Genomic DNA, 18,503 nt, shown 5'->3' on the forward strand with positions numbered 1-18,503 from the left:
CAATTTTTTTTCGCTACTGCACCATAGCAAATATTCGGAAGCCACCCGAGGCATCGGAACATATTCCACAGATCCACAATTAATGATGGTGGTAAGAAAAAATTTGGATTACCACAACTACTAAGGAGTTCAATAGTAACCAAGGGTAAACGAGTGGACGTCACTTTTGCATTGTTTCAAAGCAAGGGCAATATCAGTGGTCATGTTAAGTTTGTTTTTATATCCCGAATGATAGGTTATTCTGTGAAGACGTTCGCAGGGTACAGAAGCTTAGAGAAATAAAAAAAAGGTTAAGAGCGGACACTCCCGTAGACCCCAGCGGCCAAATTGGCCCTAGCACACCTGGTGATTGGTGAGAGCAAGTGGCGTGCGCTTCCTGTTTCGGTTTCACTGGCGCAAATTTTGAATAACTTTGCGTAACCGACGTTTGGCTATGACGAAAGTTCATGATTTTAGACCACTTTTCACCGCCCAAACGGATAGTTTTTGTAGGTCGTTTTGATTTAGCGATTCCCTGTTTTGTTTAGTTCAGTGGTTCGTGCGAATTGGTCGTGACGTATTTTTTATTTCGATTAAGTTATAATAAAAAGATGCAGGTAATGATAATTCACTACGATTTTATTCAGGGTGCTTGTGTTTTTCTTTTTGAACAAGTGATCAAGGTATCTATCAGTCAAAGAGACAGAGTATCCGCAATGTTTTATTCAAAGGCAAGGTAGAGTCTGAGAATATAAAAAGCACAATATGACAGAGGTAGAGAACAAATGCATCTTGCCTTACAAATAAATTGCAACAAATATTGTAACAAATACCGAGAGAACACAGGCAACGCACACATCGCTAGAGTTGGCAGAAGCCGAGAAGCTGGTAAAGTATGACACACCGGGCCAGTGGGTAAGTAAGGATCTATGGCAAAAACACAGCGCACAATGCTGATGAAGAAGGAAGAAATGACATATACACAGCAATGAAGTCGCGAATCCCGCCTGGGGTTAACCGAAATAATGCATAGAAAAAAAGAGCGCACAGAAACCACACGACACAATATAGCAGAAAGGCAAAGGTACAGTGTGCTGGCTGTGCTTAAGAACAGCTCGCCCAAAATGAAAAAAGCAAACTTGATTCCTGCTTGTCCTCAGAAAGGTAGGGCTTTGCAGCTTGCCCACTACGTGAAAGACAAACTTTATGCTACAACACTGGCAGGTCTTGTGGCTCTTCTTATGCGTCGCCTTCATCAAAAAACTTAATATCCCAAGTGATTTGCGTCTGGGTGTTGCTGTGACGCTTGCGAGCTAAAATAGATTGTAGTCATCACTTATCCAGAATTGTGGACCTTAATTGGTGCTACGAGAGCGGTATTACAGGGCTAATAAATAGCAGAAGGAAACCACTTTGACTCATTACTTTTCACAAAGGCTCTACATCGTACGTTATCACTCACAAGCTATATAAAAATAAAATGCCAGCGTTCGCAGCCCCATCAAACGCTACAAGTTTGGTATTCTTTAAAAAATTTTAATGGGCCAGATGAGGAGGTTGATGAGAAGCTAAGATACGAAAAGCGTGATAACGTGAACCGTGTCCACTTCATACTGTGTTCCTTACCCGCTCGAAGACATTTCAACAAGCGGTTTTTTTATTGATATATTACTTGAGCTGGAGAGATAAAGCATACACAGTGATCAAGCGACCCACAGTAAAGTGTACAGTTTGCCCGCATTTGCTACAAAAATACGGACAGGATAACCAACATTCTATTTAAGGTTATGCAAATCACTTCGAGCGAATACACAGTGTCCCCACTCCTCATAGCGGGTAACCAAAACAATGTATGCAACGAAGGAGTGGTTAGTCCAGTTGAACTGAATATAAGCATATAAGACCATAATGAAGTCTGCTGTAACGAAGTAATAACATAACAAAACTATTGCAGGATTCGGCTCAACTCGAATACTTTAGTGTAAACCCGCCGCTAATTGCTAGCCTTTGAACTTGTCAAGCTGTATGCCTGAGATTGAAGACTGGAACCTAACCCTATCTAAGTTTCGGTTCACAAAACGCACATGCCAACATAAACGAACCCGGCAAAACAATTTCAGAAACGTCGCGCGACACCCAGCAGAGCTGAAATAAAAATCGCCAACACTTGACAAATGGTGATACAAAACATCGCACACTTTCAGGTGATATGCAGTGGTCTCAATTATGGCAAGAAAGTGAGATTCAAGTTGTTGTACGTATGCAAAAGCTGCTTCTGATGGCACAGTGAGATTCCCAAAAACTTTGCTGGGGACGTGGTATGCTTTGAGCATTGTGAAATACTGGTGGGTACCCTTAAGCGTCTCACTGTCGTCTTTCAGTAACTGTGGGCAACTGCAACGGTCACATGCATTCTGAAGGAAGTGTTTGATGAGAAAACCAGCTATATAATATGCAGCGGAGTCATCGATACTATGGGAGTGAATGTTGGTCGCAAGTTCAGAGAGATCGTCTAGAGCGGGAAAGTCGTCAGGCTGTGGCTGTGCACACTCCTCATTATCCACAAGAGACGCACTGGTGAGCGAGAATGGCGAGAGCTGCTCCTGGAAGAGGTCACATTCATCATCCTCGACACTTCCGTATTCTGACAGCTTGAAGAGTTTTCTTATGCAGATGTGCTTCAGCCACAAATAAATTGCGCTACATTGGGGTTGATGTTGCAACCCTGTTTTTGCCTAATGTGGCCAAATATGTTCTCCAGAGGATCCTGTTGAAGCCTGCGTGTTAACAGGTATTCAAAATTGTAATTTTTGGAGAGGTCGTCCCATAGCTGACAAATTGCCTGAATTGTAATTTGCCAACCTACGATGGTTTGTGGTTGACGTCTGCCAACAAACTGCCATGATGCAATCCAGGGAAGCTGGCCTCGGAGGAAGTCAATCAGCTCTGAATCGTTTTTCATGATTGTATGCCGCAGCTTTTGCGAAGTTTTTTTTTTACTCGAGCTGTTCAAGGCATCGAAAATTCTGTCCATACGCTCACAAAATTGAGCTGTAGTGATGGCCGAGGCAGGCAGCACCTTCGCATACACCATTGCCGTGATAGCAATCGAAACTGATGCACTGAGGACCTGAGTTGCTCTGCTGACCTCCATATTAGAAAAAGGTTTCTGATGAACGTGCCGTTCAGTCAACTTTGGAGCCAATCGCAATCGCAACTCATGTGAGGATTGGTAAAGGCTTACAATGTGCGACCAGTTAACGATGTCATCCCCAATGTATAACTTGTGTGCTTGGACATTATTGCGCGTTGTTTTAAATAAATGCGGAATATCAAAAATGTATAACACCCGCTCACCATTAACTTCAAAAAAAGGCTTTGCTACAGTCACTCTTAGTTGGTTAGTGAGAATTACATTTGAACTGCCCTGGTCACAAATGACTGCTTTCAATGCAATATTAATGCTTTAAGCTCCAAAATGAGTGACACCAGCAAGTTATGCATAACAGAGAATGGTGTTGATGTGTGCCCTATAGTAAAAACAACCGGTTGAACCCATTTTCTCGAAACACCAACAAGAAGAAAAAGCAGTGCTCGATCAGCGATGGTTGAAGTGCGATGAGTGCCATCATCTGTTAAACCCTGGACAACGTCTCTTGCACCATCATAGTAGAAATTTTTTTGAGTGCTATTTTGTCGAAAACTAAAGCGCACACTCGGTCCCGTTCATTCCAAGCTTGAGTATTTGTTGCAATGAAAGAAAGGATTCCAGGAAAAATGCCTGGAGTCATCTTTACATTAGCTAGCCACCTCCTTAATAAACGTCGGGAGGGCAAAGAAAAATATAGAGCCAGAAATCGGTATGCTCGCGGACTTCGGAAGTTTAAGTGAAGAGCGAAATTCTTGAACCACACGGGAAACCGCTTGCCCTTGCGTTTGGGCCTCAAGCGAACATGTGCAGAAAGAAGTTTAAAAACCTCCTCGGTGACGTGCGGTCGAATAACTCCAAGGGCCTTTGAAGTCGATGACGGTGCTTGGTGAGGCTGTCTCCGCAATCTTTTGATAGTTTTCCGCTGTGCTGCTACTTTGGCTTGCAGATGTTTAATGGTTTGCTTGTACTTAATTGATGGAGACATTGTCACTGGCACACAGGAACGCACTGCAATAAACAAAAAAATGGATGTAAAAGCGAAGAACAACTAATCCCATACGAGCACTTTCCTCGCTCTTTGAGACCCAAGGTGCACAACTTTCTGTGGTGCAAAGTTTTCGATTCCACTACCTAAAAACAAACCATTCACAATGTTGACAATGCACAAAAAAGTGAAAAATCACTGAGAGCCCACCCTTACATTTTGTAAGTGCACACGTAGTGTCCTTTTCAGGATAGTTTCCTCAGAATGTCCTAAATATAAAATAGCACATTAAAAACAGCTGCAATAAAAGCATAGTGACCATTTTCTCTAGGGCACTCAGGCGTGAAGCTGTTGGCGGAGACGTCTTCTGGAGGGTCTTGTGAAGCTTGTTCAGTGCCTCGGACAGTGCTGTCGGAACAATCTTGCGAGCGGCCTGCGGAAGTCTCTATATCAATCCACTCTGGTGTTGAATTGAACATACAACTTACCGGTCACACAAGTTCCTTTTGTGACAGCTGAACGACTGGTTAAGGTTTTCTTCGGCAAGATGAAGGCAGCAGAAATTCTTTCACCAGCTACAAGAGAGCTGCCACCTGCAGAGGTTTGGTCAACAGTCAATTTGGGTAAAAAAAATAAATCGCGACACTGAACGCACCCTGCTCATCGGGACACCTCAATGTGTGGTATCCGCTTTTTGAAGCCTCTACCGCAAGTCCTGAAGAAATGAAATTACGACAATGTGTCAGTAAGAGGCTTAAAATAACACAAACTGAAGCTCATCCGCACCTTGCAGTGCAGCTTCTGCAGCCATGTCACAGTCACTACTTGAAGCGACGCTCAAAGAATTTGCATATATGTGCAGTCGGTACAAGTTACAAAGCTTGTAGCATGGGGAAACTTAAACAGCTCTTTCAAACGCATAAATTAGTCGAACGTGGAAGAAAAGAGAAGGCACCAACTAGGAAACAGGTAATTTGTGATTTTTGGAATTATCAACATTGCCAGCTTTCACTGATGAAAGGTATACGTACATGTGCACTCAGGCTTGAAGATAACGTGAAATAGCCCTTTAAAGTCTTTCAAAACAAGTTGCGCAGGTCCAGAGCATCAAAAAACGACAGAAATATAAAGCTGCTGTTAAGAAGATAATAGCCCACAATTCACAAAATTTAAGACTTTCCAAGTGTTACTTCTATAGTGAAGTTTCTCCATCGGCTACAAAGATCTTTGCGGTTAACTGTCGCCACTGATTCAATACAAGTGGCTGCTATTGCACATATTTGAGTTTCAGTCAATTACTTACATGATGTAGCTGGTTGCACACTGGGAACAGCCATTTTTGTAAGCCTTGTGTGCCCAGGGTTCATGAAACTTTGAGCAGTAAAATGGTCGCTACAAACCCTGTACGTTGCGTACAATAAGCTGGCCGGCTTACTAAGGAGATCATCGCATCCAGCATACTGCATCCATGCTTTCATCCTGCATTGGCAATGAACTATCAGCTGAAAGGGGAAGTGCTTGAATAGTGATTTTTTGTTGTTACCCTCACTGAGCAAGTACGAACAGTAAGCCTAAAGACATGTAAACCATACAAAAGCTTTAACACACCTGCCGTCCCGCGGAATGCGGGAGAAACTCGTCCCAGGCTTCTTGTGGGTTCTGCTATTGTTGAAGCACCACGATACACAGCAGTAGCTGCCGTAGCTTGAACCGCCGGACGGCATGGCATCAGCGCGGTCTGAAAATGTTAGTAAGTGGATGCTTCGCTGTCAATTTACGAAAAAGATATGTGCACGTCATAAGTGTACCAGCAAACCCCTTTGAATGATTAGCTAATCAATGCACAATACAAAACCAGTGATACATCTCTGACCCATAAAACTCTGACTTACAAAGATAGACGTCAAGACCACGTACAAAGATCTTCAGAAGTTTCCAGGCCGCTATCCCTTCTAATGCAATGGTATCGCGGCCTGGGAACTTTAGAACACCTTCGTGCGTACGCAGTATCAGTAGCAAATTGGAAAGAAAAATCGTAGTTGAAATTCGTGCGGTAAAACTAAATTGGAAACGTCAAAAAAATTTGTGGGCAGCTTGCACTAGTGGCACAAGGCTAGCGAAGAAACAAAGATGATGGCCACTTGGCTAGTCCAGATTTGCCTCCGGCACACCAAGAATAATTCGTTTTCCGAGCCTTCGGGAAACGCGTCGTGAAGCATGCGAGGCCCAGCGAACGCTTCTCAATATTTTGCACCGAGCCACCGAGTTTTTTACTTAGCTGCCCAGCTATGCTCAGCGCACAGACGCTCGCGTCCGTGGGAGACGCCGCACGCGTCGCCTCGGCTTGACGCCGTGCCGCCTTTGCTATACTGCATACGTTGCACAATGTTCCCGTCGAGCCGCCGCATAGAGCCGCAAACTTTCTTTTTAGCGAACCTCCCCGTCCTTACAAGCTTCAGAAAAAGGTTACAACTGCGTGAATGAGACGCCACGTAAGAAACAAACTCGCACACACGAAGCGCAACGTGTGTGTGTGCATCTTTCTATGATTGTTGCATGGTGTCTTATTCGCGCAGGTGTAACCGTTTTCTGAAAAAATGACCCAACAAGCCCAACAACATGTCATTACACAAGCTTCGCTTGAAAACGTGCCTCACCTGTTATCTCACGCATGAAAACGCCGACGCAGCCGACGTTGACGAAAGCTTCCCGCTGTCAGTCATGCATGGGCTTGTCGCTGGGTGGATGGTGTTTATGACAGTACGGCCGAAGAAAAATTATCGCGTAAGGTGTGTTGAATAAACTGTTTTTATGTATAAATAAGATACCAAATTTGGGCGTATAATTACTATTTTGTAAAAACAATTTTGTTGCATTGATTATAACTGTTTTTTTTTGCGCTTGCGCCCTCTGACGTTTGGTGAGAGCACTAGTTCTTTACGTAGTCGTGACGCACTTCCTGAGGCCAGGTTTCGCGGAGTGTCCCCTCTTGTCTTTTCCTTTCTCTATGAAGGAAGTGTGAATGCCTAGACAAAGACTGGGAATGCATGTCTCATGAGTTGACAAGTTTGCCACTGTTGCCCCAACTGATAGGTTTCTTGATCGGGAAAAAAACCGTGAAATATTTTGTTCATTTACAACCACCCATAAAACGAATGATCAGGTTAACATCCTTTCCCTGTTTTGAACACTTGCGTTCACTCGCTGATGCACGCATGTTTCTTAACTCCGTAGGAAAGTCGCCTCGGTTTCTAAGTTACTTAATTGAAAAGCTTCAATATCTTCAATGTATGACTTAGGCTGTAGTTCCAAGGTGAGTGCGTAGTATAGAAAATCGTTTGCGACTTCGTATACGTGTGGAATTATGATCACAGAGTCTGATCAAACCCTATACTTACATATCACTCTGTACTTGCCTGACGTAGGTCTACAATGCACGCGTTTGTGTACACGCTAAAATTCTAAATCACTCTCCCTCTTGCCAACTATTAACAAAATATTTAGTTATTTATTTACATAAAAAATACCAGCAGCGCCCGTCGGCATTACTGCCGAGGGGAAGTAAACAGGGTAGCATATGCTAATAAAAGACGAAAAATACTAAAAAAACAAGATGAATACAAAAACATATATTAAAAAAGTGTAGCTATGAGTGTAGCAGTATGCCTCTGAAGAATTCCGCAGTGCGTCGATCAGCTATCTTCTATGGCAGCCAATTACAGTGAGAGACTGTCTGTGGAAAGAAGTGTTCGTAGACGTTTGTTCTGCAAAAACTTTCTCCTGTATTTTAAGAATGGTCATTTCTCTTAGATAAAAACTGGGGAGGTGAAAGGAAAGATTGGTTATTATTTTATAAATCCTAAGAGAAATTTTCAACATTTCTAGTCTCAAATTTTTCCCATTTGTGATTAAGTAATCCAAGCTTAACCTATCTTTAAGTGCAGTGACACTGGCACCGAAGTCATAGTTACAACTTCAAAACGAGCTACGCAGTTCTGTACCTGCTAGGGCATAGTAGACAGTGTTTTCATCTACTATACAACTAACCTACGTTCGAAATATAAAGTAGTTCACTGAGTTTGGGAAGACTAACTGGAAGTTCCGCTTAACGAAGTTTAACATTGTGTAGGATCTCGCTGTGGTATATTCAACGTACTTAGTCCAGGTGTAATTTAATGAAAAGAAAACATTATGGTATTTATACTGTTATACGCGTTAGCTGCGCTGTATCTAATGTATAATAAATATATATGGGTCACGTTTTAGAGTGAAGAAGATTCATTACCACTTCCTTGGGTTCAGAGACATACGCAACCTATCACACCAACGCATAACTCATTCTAAGTCTCGTTGCAAATACTGATAGTAAGAGGTGGATCTAATACAATGGTAAACCACACAGTCATTCACATAGACGTACTTTGCACTAGACTATATGAGAAATATGATTAATGTAGAACAGAAATATCAAAGGCCCAATTACAAATCACTGACAAACTCCCAAAGCAAGAGCAACATATAGAAAATGGGAACCTTTATTTACGACACGTTGCATCTGATTGTATAGATAACACCTTATTCAATTGATAAAAGCAGGAGTAACACCAATGGATGAGAGTTAATGTTGCAGCATGGGGCACAGATTCAAACGCTTTCTGAAAGTCTAGGATTATGCAGTGAATCCGCACGGCATGATCAAATGAGTAAAAAAGATTATGATTTGCCCCACCGCGGTGGTCTAGTGGATAAGGTACTCGGCTGCTTACCCGTAGGTCGCGGGATCAAATCCCTGCTGCAGCGGCTGCATTTCTGATGGAAGCGGAAACGTTGTAGGCCCGTGTGCTCAGATTTGGGGGCACGTTAAAGAACCACAGTTGGTAGAAATTTCCGGAGCCCTCCACTACGGCGCCTCTCATAATCTTATAATAGTTTTAGGATGTTAAACCCGACTTATCAGTTCATGACTGAATTCCATGAGCTGTGTTGAACAAGAAAGGGCAGTTCGAAAGCTACACTGAAAAATACTCAGCCCCTCAAACACACAAACTGTGTTTCTACAACCCAGTTTGACGAGTTTGTTGCTTTTATGGGCACACATATTTGTTTCAACAGTAAATGTCCTGGTTAGTATAAAGATACTCTTGTAGTCTTTCCACCTAGTGGCAAGACAGGAAAGAACTTGCGGCACAAAATACCTGTCCTACTATATTATATGTAGCGTTCAGCGATTCACGCTCACCGACATTACCCAATTGCTATCAAATACTCGGACAGTTTCTCTAGCTCTGAACCGTTTGAGGGATGCCTTAACAACTATGTTAGGCAGACGGTTCAGCTGTATAGACCTACATATTTAATTGATCCGTCACAGCACAACATCGTCGCTGGGTTTCTTCAGAGACCAATACCATCAAACACTGCAAATTAATTTGGGCTACAAAGATGCAGAATTATTCTTTCCCAATATTTGGTACAAATTTTTCTCATCCTGAACATTCCCTTGTGTTATTTTGCAGTTGCTTCGCTGCGTGTTGGAAGCTGCTTCCAAATTAATTTGGCAGAACCCACGCATCTGGGAATAAACATTATGCGAAGCATTTAGAAGGAAAGTGACCATGTTTCAATTTTTTTCATTGTGCGACACGTCATGAAATGACAATATATCTATGTGGGAATGTTGCATGCACAGAAATATCTTGAAGAGTTGAAGATGTTCATATAACCAGTTGTTTGCCCTTGCGCAACAATGCCAACTGAAACAAGCATATTAGCAACACCAGAAGACTATATGAAGCGCAGATGCTCGCGAGGATGTTAGCCCTGCACACTGCTACATACATAAACTTCAGCGCATGGTAACTAACCACAATTGACGTTAACCTAACGTGAAGGCTGTATCAAAAGAGTACATATATAAGGTTTATGAAATCGGGTTGGCAGCGCTGCAAGAAGTATGGACGTTTTGCGAAGATTAGCGTAGCTCTGTGGTAAAATGTTTCATTGTACACAGAATGCTTGAGCTCGATTAAAGTGGGGACCTTGCCATTTATCCATTGCGTTCGTTGGGTCAAAGCTACTGAGAGCAGGTATTAGCAAACGCTTTAATATTGCCACTATGTGTTCTCATCCTTCCTGGGTAGATACTAAGTGTCAATCACCTGTGGCACATACCAGCATGCCAGCGGTACATAACCAACCATGGGTATGTGCCACTATCTGGTGGGAAGTGTTTGACGACGTACGCCACAGGATTGTCACAACATTTATGCCTTGACGAGCACATCATATTCATCAAACCATCTCACCCATCATGCTAATTTAGGTTCCGGTCAAGTGAGGGGCTGACAATGAGATTACGCAAACGTAAGCGACGAGATAGAAGGTAGATAGATAGATAGATAGAGAGATAGATAGATAGGTAGATAGATAGATAGAAAGATAGATAGATAGATAGATAGATAGATACGCTCAAGTTTGCCGAATTTTGCTAATAAATGCATTTAAAAAAGGAATACGCATAGGCTTAGTAGTAATAAGAGCCAAACGCTTTCGGAACATACGCTCAATGAAGCAAACAGATTTCGCAATTCAACAGCTGCACACGTAGGAACGTCCATGTTACTAAATTCGCAGATGCATGAATCTTCACAGTATAAACAGATAAAAAACCTAAATGAAAGCAATTTTTCCTGGTACTAATTTAGAGAAGACGCGATGAATGCAATACGGTGACATTACTGCAAGCAGACTAGACATCTGGAAAGGCGTAATGAAATGAAACGCCCCGTTCCTGCGACCGAATTCTTTGGAACGGTCACATTTATTTTCTGTTTGCCGTCGAGATTTCCTGTGCTAGCTCGAACAGTTATTCAAAAGCACTAATGAAAAGCAGCAGGACCGACTTTCCTTCATGATTGATGATTGATATGTGGGGTTTAACGTCCCAAAACCACTATATGGTTATGAGAGACGCCGTAGTGGAGGGCTCCGGAAATTTAGACCACCTGGGGTTCTTTAACGTGCACCCGACTTTCCTTCATGGGTCATTAATTTAGATGGCTCGACATGTATTCAGAAGGGCTGGGGATGCAGCGAAAGAGTAACAATTCTGTACACTGACCACACAGGAGGAATAATTACGTTACTACATCTGTTCCCCAGGTGGATCGAAAGAAGAAAGAGCAGAAGGAGTAAAGGCAAAGAGGTCGACCTCTATCGAATACAGGTTTGTCACACTTTATACGGAAAAAGCATGGGGAAGTCAGAATATGGAAGAAAGAGTGAGGGAGTGAACGAGGGAACCACACATACAGCGTCATAGTCGATGCATCTTGTGCAGTATATGTGAGCACGAGTAGTGATTATCTGTCTGTGCACGTCTGCCATGCTCGAAAAATTCGCTAGCGAAGCTTTCGTATTGTTGCGCGATAGCTTTTAAAAAAACACTCGAACTGGTCGCTGCGGACTTCTGTTCTTGATCTAGGTGAGCTACAACGATGTCTAGTCATTAATAGTGAATTTTCTTGTACAACAAAATGTAGCGTGGACACTTGCAGATGATGTTCTGCAATATCTTCCAGACCTACTTACAGAAGTCATTACACAAAATGTTGAATATTCGATTCAGCCGCGCTTATGATGTACATGTGTTAACAATGCTATTGGCCTAGTTGATGCTTGCCCAATGAGACACTTTAGCCGCAAAAAAAATACATGGAGCAAACATACACAGGAGTTGTTGCTTGGTGTTTCTTTGCATTGTTTATGTGTTCTTTCACGGCTAAAAAGATTGATTGATTGATTGATTGACTGATTGATATATGGGGTTTAACGTCCCAAAACCACCATATGTATGAGAGACGCCATAGTGGAGGGCTCCGGAAAATTCAACCACCTGGGGTTGTTTAACCTGCCCCAAATCTGAGCACACGTGCCTACAACATTTCCGCCCCCATCGGAAATGCAGCCGCCTCAGCCGGGATTCGATCCCGCGACTTTTGGGTCAGCGGCCGAATACGTTATGTCACAAGACCACCACGACGGGGCCCGTGGCTAAAAAGACGACATGGAAACATCCCATCCACAGTTGCAAAATTTACACGTGTTCACTCGCGATTAGTGTAATAACTGTATACGGTATTTTCTTATGATCTCAAAATACTCAGTGTTGAAGTGCGAATAATAGACTGCTATTGAAGAAGACTACTTGCTGACTATCAGTTCTGGCTATCAGTTTTCCCATATTCATAATGCTTACATCTCCGTACGTGCAACATCTCCATTTTAAAATGTGGCTTGTGATGTACACCCTAGCTTTCTCATTCAAGTAATGCAGTTGTTGTAGTGTCACCTCCGATACCAATTCACAATTTAAAGCCACGTTATCGCAGTAGAAGTTTATTCAATTTTCAACAATTTCTTACGAATGTTCGTAAACACTATTATGATTCCTGCTGGTGCGATAACTGAGCATAAGTGAAAAGGGCTGCTTTGAAAATTGTGAATGATCATAAATAACCATGGTAATAATATAACTGGTCAAAAACATACTAAAATTAGCTATTTTGTGCCAGATGACACTGGATTGATTGACCTTGCCACAAATTTACACCGAGCTAGCTATTCGAGACCAGTGGTAACCCCGTGAAGTAATACATTTCTAGTTGAAGTTATTCACCCCTTTCAAAACGATTCTAGAATACTTTTGGACAGTTTTGCCTTTTTCCAGAGCATGAGCCTTGATATGGAACGTAGGAATGTGGTCATTTTCTAAATATTATATCTACTTACAAAAACGAGATTTGCATAGAATGTTGAAAATGCGTTCAGCGAGGTTTTCAAAAGGACATACATCCTGGATCCATATATATATACATCAGCACAAAAAACGTGTGCTCTGCATTTCTTGTTAAGCTAATGTAGGTATATCTCAAGAAGCATCTAAGTACACAAAGGATATCACTGCTCTGCACCTATTATCAAGACAATTTTGATTCTCTTCGGCAGACACAATTGAACGTCAAGCCTTCATATTTTTTGTAACCTAATATATTACCTTTTAAAATGCGAAAATACTTAAGAGTACCTAAACCATTGAAGGGGAAAAAGCTCTGCGTAGGCCTACGAGGTCGAAATAAAGAAATACTCTCGTCCCTTTATATACATCACGAAAGTGTGAGACACTACTTCGTATACAGGGTGCCCCAGCTATAATTAGCCAGAGTTTAAAAATATGCTCACACACGCAATTACGACGCGACCAAACGCATGTTGCTGACTGTTGCCGGCAGCTAGTGCTTTGTGTTCTAAAATATTGTTTAATTAGATCTGTTTAATTACTAACGCCCGAAAAGACAATTTAGAACATTGCATCTGTTAATTATTAGTGTTTTATTATCTGTTAGTTATAAGCACTTCTAGTTTCTTCCCAGCTAACTACAAACGCCGGCGAAATACAAAAAAACACCACGCAACAAACCCACTGGCACGCCAACAAGCGCCGTGATTCTGGTGCTATCTAACGTTCGGCGTACAAATGGTACACTTCCCTCGCAATGGTTCATAACAGCGATAAGGAGTCACAGCAGTTATTGCTTTCGTGAATGATAGCAAAACTTGTTCGTCGCAAAGGCACCATCATCGTTGCGGCCCTGTCGAGACAGCACAATCGGGCAATTGCTATGGTCGTGCGTACGCGCAACTTTAGGGTGCACTGGAATCATCACGCACATTAGCACGCGAGCGGATTTGTCACATAGTATTTTTTTCATTTCACGCGTATTTCTACCTAGGGGAAAACCACTAATAATTACGAGATAGAAAGTTCCAAAATCTCTAATAAGACATTTTGCCAACCGATCTACAACTATCTCGTTGGAACTTATCATTCATCTTCTTTCCTTCAATAGCTAGTTAATTAAACAGATCTAATTGAACTATACTCTAGAAAGCAAAAATAGTCTAAATAACTCCAGACAACATCCAGCAACATGCATTTGGTTGTGCCGTAATTGCGTGGGTGGGCATATTTTTAAAATCGGGCTGAAGATATCTGTGGCACCCTTTACACTGAACTAGGTTCGAATTGCATGCCGAGGCAAGTGCTAGGAAAGTTTATATCATGTCCGCACACATTCTGCTCTTATATTTAAATTAAAATTATGATAAAAGTGATGCTTTCCAGCCCACTAACCGCCATCTATCTTGCGGGTGCTAAATGTAATTTTATATTCATTATTCCTGCTTTGGTTATTGATTGCTCATAGCTCGAGCCGCCACCCGCAAACGTTCTGGTTTGCTCAGAGGTGTGAAAGCCAATGGCTACCGAACGCGGTATAGCCTACCGGTTATGGGGCTCGACTACTCATTCGAAAACCACTGGCTCGAACCTCGTCAGTGGTGACCGCATTTAAGGGAGGTGAAATGGTAGACGCCCGTGTACTTGGACTCAGATGCGCGTTGACTAACACAATAAAATTTGTCGCAGCTCTTCAACTCTGTGTGAGAGAAACTCCGTGAAAGCTATAATAATAATAATAATAATAATAATAATAATAATAATAATAATAATAATAATAATAATAATAATAATAATAATAATAATAATAATAATAATAATAATAATAATAATAATAATAATAATAATAATAATAATTAACACTTAGAGTACGCTGAAGCGTAAAAAATGCACGCACAAGGAGGTCACATGTTCTCCATTCAGCAAGTGAAAGGAAGAATTCAGCTTTTTTTGAGTTCTCCCTAAACGTCTACGCAAACGGGACCACGCTTCATATACTGCATTATCAGAAAAAAAAAGGTTTTTTTGACAGGCAAGCTGAATTTCGGAAGTACGTACGTGAACGGTCTAGCGAAAGTGGGATGTCCTTCATACTTCTGGGCTCTCACGGTGTTGAAGTGCCTTTCATCGCTGATTCTTTTACCACGCAATTTTTATCCGTTTAGAACACCTCATACTATAATACTGAGATAATACAACAGCCCAATGCAGTTAGAAGTTCTAGTGGTCTATCACTGGCAGAAAAAGTTATCTGCTCATGCTATAACCACTTAAAACCATCATTATTATGTGGCCCAGTGGATATTCCTTCCGCAACACTTAAGGTTTATGGTAGTATGTTTTCTTCAATACTGACTACAATATTTAACAACCGTCTGAAAGCTTCCACATTGCCCAGCATGTTCAATACTGCCCGTGTTTTTCTTTCATGAGAGAAATATCTTCTCCTATTTCTCACAAAGAACAGGTTCATGTAATTGATTGATATGTGGCTTTTAACCTTCAAAAGCCATGATATAATTATGAAAGACGCCGTAGAGGAGGGCTCCGGAAATTTCGACGATCTGGGGTTCTTTAACGTGCCCCCATATCTGAGCACACGGGCCTACAACATTTCCGCCTCCGTCGGAAACGCAGACGCCGCAGCCGGGATTCGATCCCGCAACCTGCGAGTCAGCAGCCGAGTACCTTTGCAACTAGACCACCAGGGCGGGGCTAACAGGTTTATGTAGTGTAGTGTGACCTGGGCAAAGATTTTGACGTAGTCAGTCATTCACTGTTTTGGCTAAACTTGCAAACTTCGATGTTGACTCGTCTGCTGTGAATCTCCTTCACAGCTACCTGCCAAATAGATCATGTTGTGTTGCGGTAAGTGGCCAAACGTGTTACTTGTAAAAAGTGACTGTGGAGTCCCTCAAGGGTCGGTATTAGGCCAACTCGTGTGTTTTTACGTTAAAATATTTCTTTTCTGATTCGTTATTCTTTTTTTTTCTTGTATGCTGAAGACAAAAAAATATTCAAGAAAATTCATTCAGCCAATGACTGGTGCTTGTTTAAGTCAATTCATGTTCTTTCTCTGAATGGTGTGACAACAATAACTCTTGTCTAAATACCTCGAAGACCAAATTCATGAGTATATCTCGCCAAACATCCGTCGTGCGGTTGCCATTCACAGATATTATGTATTCATGTGAGGTATATTAGTTGCGTGATCTTGGTGTTCTTTTTTATAGTATGCTAATTTTTTCTTCTCACACTAAATGTAATCTTAGGCATGGCTTTCGTTCTCTCGGCTTAACTTATTGAATCTCTCGAAAATTTGGTTTCCTACAGTTCTCCAGAAATATACAGCACCATATCCCTCCCCAACTTGAATATGCACGTGTGATCTGGGATGGCATTGCCAAATATAGCAATGACATTATTGAGCGAGTGCGGAAAAAATTCATAAGTAATTACAATCATCGTTTTACTAGAAATATTTCTGAATCTCGTTCTAACACTGCCAGATCATTATCATTTTTGTCACTTCACTGCCGACGAAAATGCGCTGACCTTTTATTCTTTACAACTGTTTCATGGTATACTGCCCTGCCCTTTATTCTGAGTCGTGTAAATTTTTGTATTTCACTAAAGTTAAGGAGAGGGAATAGACTATTTTATCTACCTGCCAAGTTGTTTCAAGACTATACTGCTCACAGAATACGAAGTTTATGTAACGCTGAATTTCAAGATGTTGATGTTTTTCACAGTATACTGTCATTGTTGTTATCTCAGTTGTGCACTGTTTTAACATAGATTTTTACTATGAAAATATTCTTTCCTTTTCCATCTTTCCGGAGGGCTTCTACAGAACTATGTATATTATCTTTTGTTCTTCACACTGTTTCTATGATTCTAATTTTTTTTCATTTGTTTGATATTGCGCTGATTTCTTTTTCTCGGTGTATTTCCACTCTTTATTGCATTTGTCTGGAGGGTGTCTTTATTGTATTGTTTATTTGTATTGTATTATTGCCCTAATAGTTGTTTTTAATATGTATTTATATGAACTTTCTTTTGCGTGCGCCTGCAGTATGAACTCATGGTTGTTCCAGGGCACAATCAATAAATGATTGATTGATGAATTTATTATTATTATTATTATTATTATTATTATTATTATTATTATTATTATTATTATTATTATTATTATTATTATTATTATTATTATTATTATTATTATTATTATTATTATTATTATTATTATTATTATTATTATTATTATTATTATTATTATTATTATTGATTTTCAGTGCTTGTCGTGCTACAAGAACACGCAACGGCTCTTATGAAATCGCAAGAATGAATCACAGGCGCCATTCATCATAATTTTTTATCCAGTTGAGGTATTGATCCATCGCTGCCCTGTCTGAAGCCTAACGCCTAACGTAAAAATAGCGCTTTATCTCTAGAATCGGAGCCATCGCAAACTTTCTGCACCTCATTTGGTATAGCGTTTCCACCGTTACGGGCCTACCTTTGACCTACAGAGCTCCACTTTTGGCCGCTGGTAACCGAGAATAATAGCGTGTCACCATATGTATTTACCTTATAAGACGTGACAGGGGAGTCTGATCGCAAGATTCTTAACCTTCACACCACTTGTGTGAGCGCCGACACTGAATTTTGGCATTTAGGCATTTAAATGCACAAAAGGTCTCGCCTGAAGAGAGTAAATATCATTGCTCAACAGAGAATCAACGGCATGCCGAAATGCATAGGGTGCAACTCTCAGGCGGAAAGAACACGTGAAAGTTGCAATGTTTCAGTTTGATAACCTGTCTTAATATAAAATTCAGTAATGCTTACAAATGCACTCAATTACTGCCCAATCACGCACAAGTGGTGGGGGCAAAAGTTCAAGGGGAACAGGAACAAAAACATTCGTATGCTTGATGCTGCTTTGATGGTGAAGCTACAAGCACCGTTGCGATTTCTAATATTTAAAGAAGAATTGCTGTGCCGAATTGCCACGTTTTAGAGTTTTTATTTATCAAGAATCTTCTTGCGGCTGGCAGCGAAGCCAAACATCAGTCAATGATCAATAAATGACTGGTGATTTTATGAAATCTAGTCGCAAAGTGGGAATCTGTGCAGGTACATGAGCAGTAATGATTACTGTACACACTCTTTTGTGTGCCAGCCATTTTATGCCTATTAATGAGGAGTACATCAAAAAGGTCGTAAAATTAAAAGGAAAATGCAAATGTGACAGTGTTAAAGATTACTAGCAAATTAAGCACAAATATATTAAAATTCTTCAAGTACTCCAACCAAAAAATATAGCGTAAAAAGCACAGATTTGCCACGGAGGTGAAGCAATGAACGTCATAGCAACTAACTGGAAGGTAAGGCGCAGAATGGCAGGCAGATCGAAGCGTGCCCTGCGCTTTTCCAAATGACAGACGAAAAGTACTAACAAAAACAGATGAGCGCGAATAAGTGTCTCAGTTGTTACTTCGCTGCGTCTGAAAAGCGTGGCCCTGCTTACAGTTGGTAATTTTTTCATCCACTTTTCTTTCTTCTTAATTACATTCCATTAATGTTAA

The 18,503-nt window shown here is 41.1% G+C and overlaps 1 long non-coding RNA gene across 1 annotated transcript; it reads right to left on the minus strand.

Moving 5' to 3' along the window:
- Window positions 1–3,698: 3,698 nt before the first annotated feature.
- LOC142785659 (uncharacterized) lies at window positions 3,699–4,939 on the minus strand. Its single transcript, XR_012888979.1, has 3 exons — window positions 4,604–4,939; window positions 4,435–4,548; window positions 3,699–4,138 (listed from the first exon to the last, which is right to left on the minus strand). It is a non-coding gene; the product is annotated as an uncharacterized LOC142785659 (long non-coding RNA).
- Window positions 4,940–18,503: the final 13,564 nt, after the last annotated feature.

This window comes from Rhipicephalus microplus, chromosome 2 (genome assembly GCF_043290135.1).
Source record: "Rhipicephalus microplus isolate Deutch F79 chromosome 2, USDA_Rmic, whole genome shotgun sequence".
In the NCBI taxonomy this organism is placed as follows: Eukaryota; Metazoa; Arthropoda; class Arachnida; order Ixodida; family Ixodidae; genus Rhipicephalus; species Rhipicephalus microplus.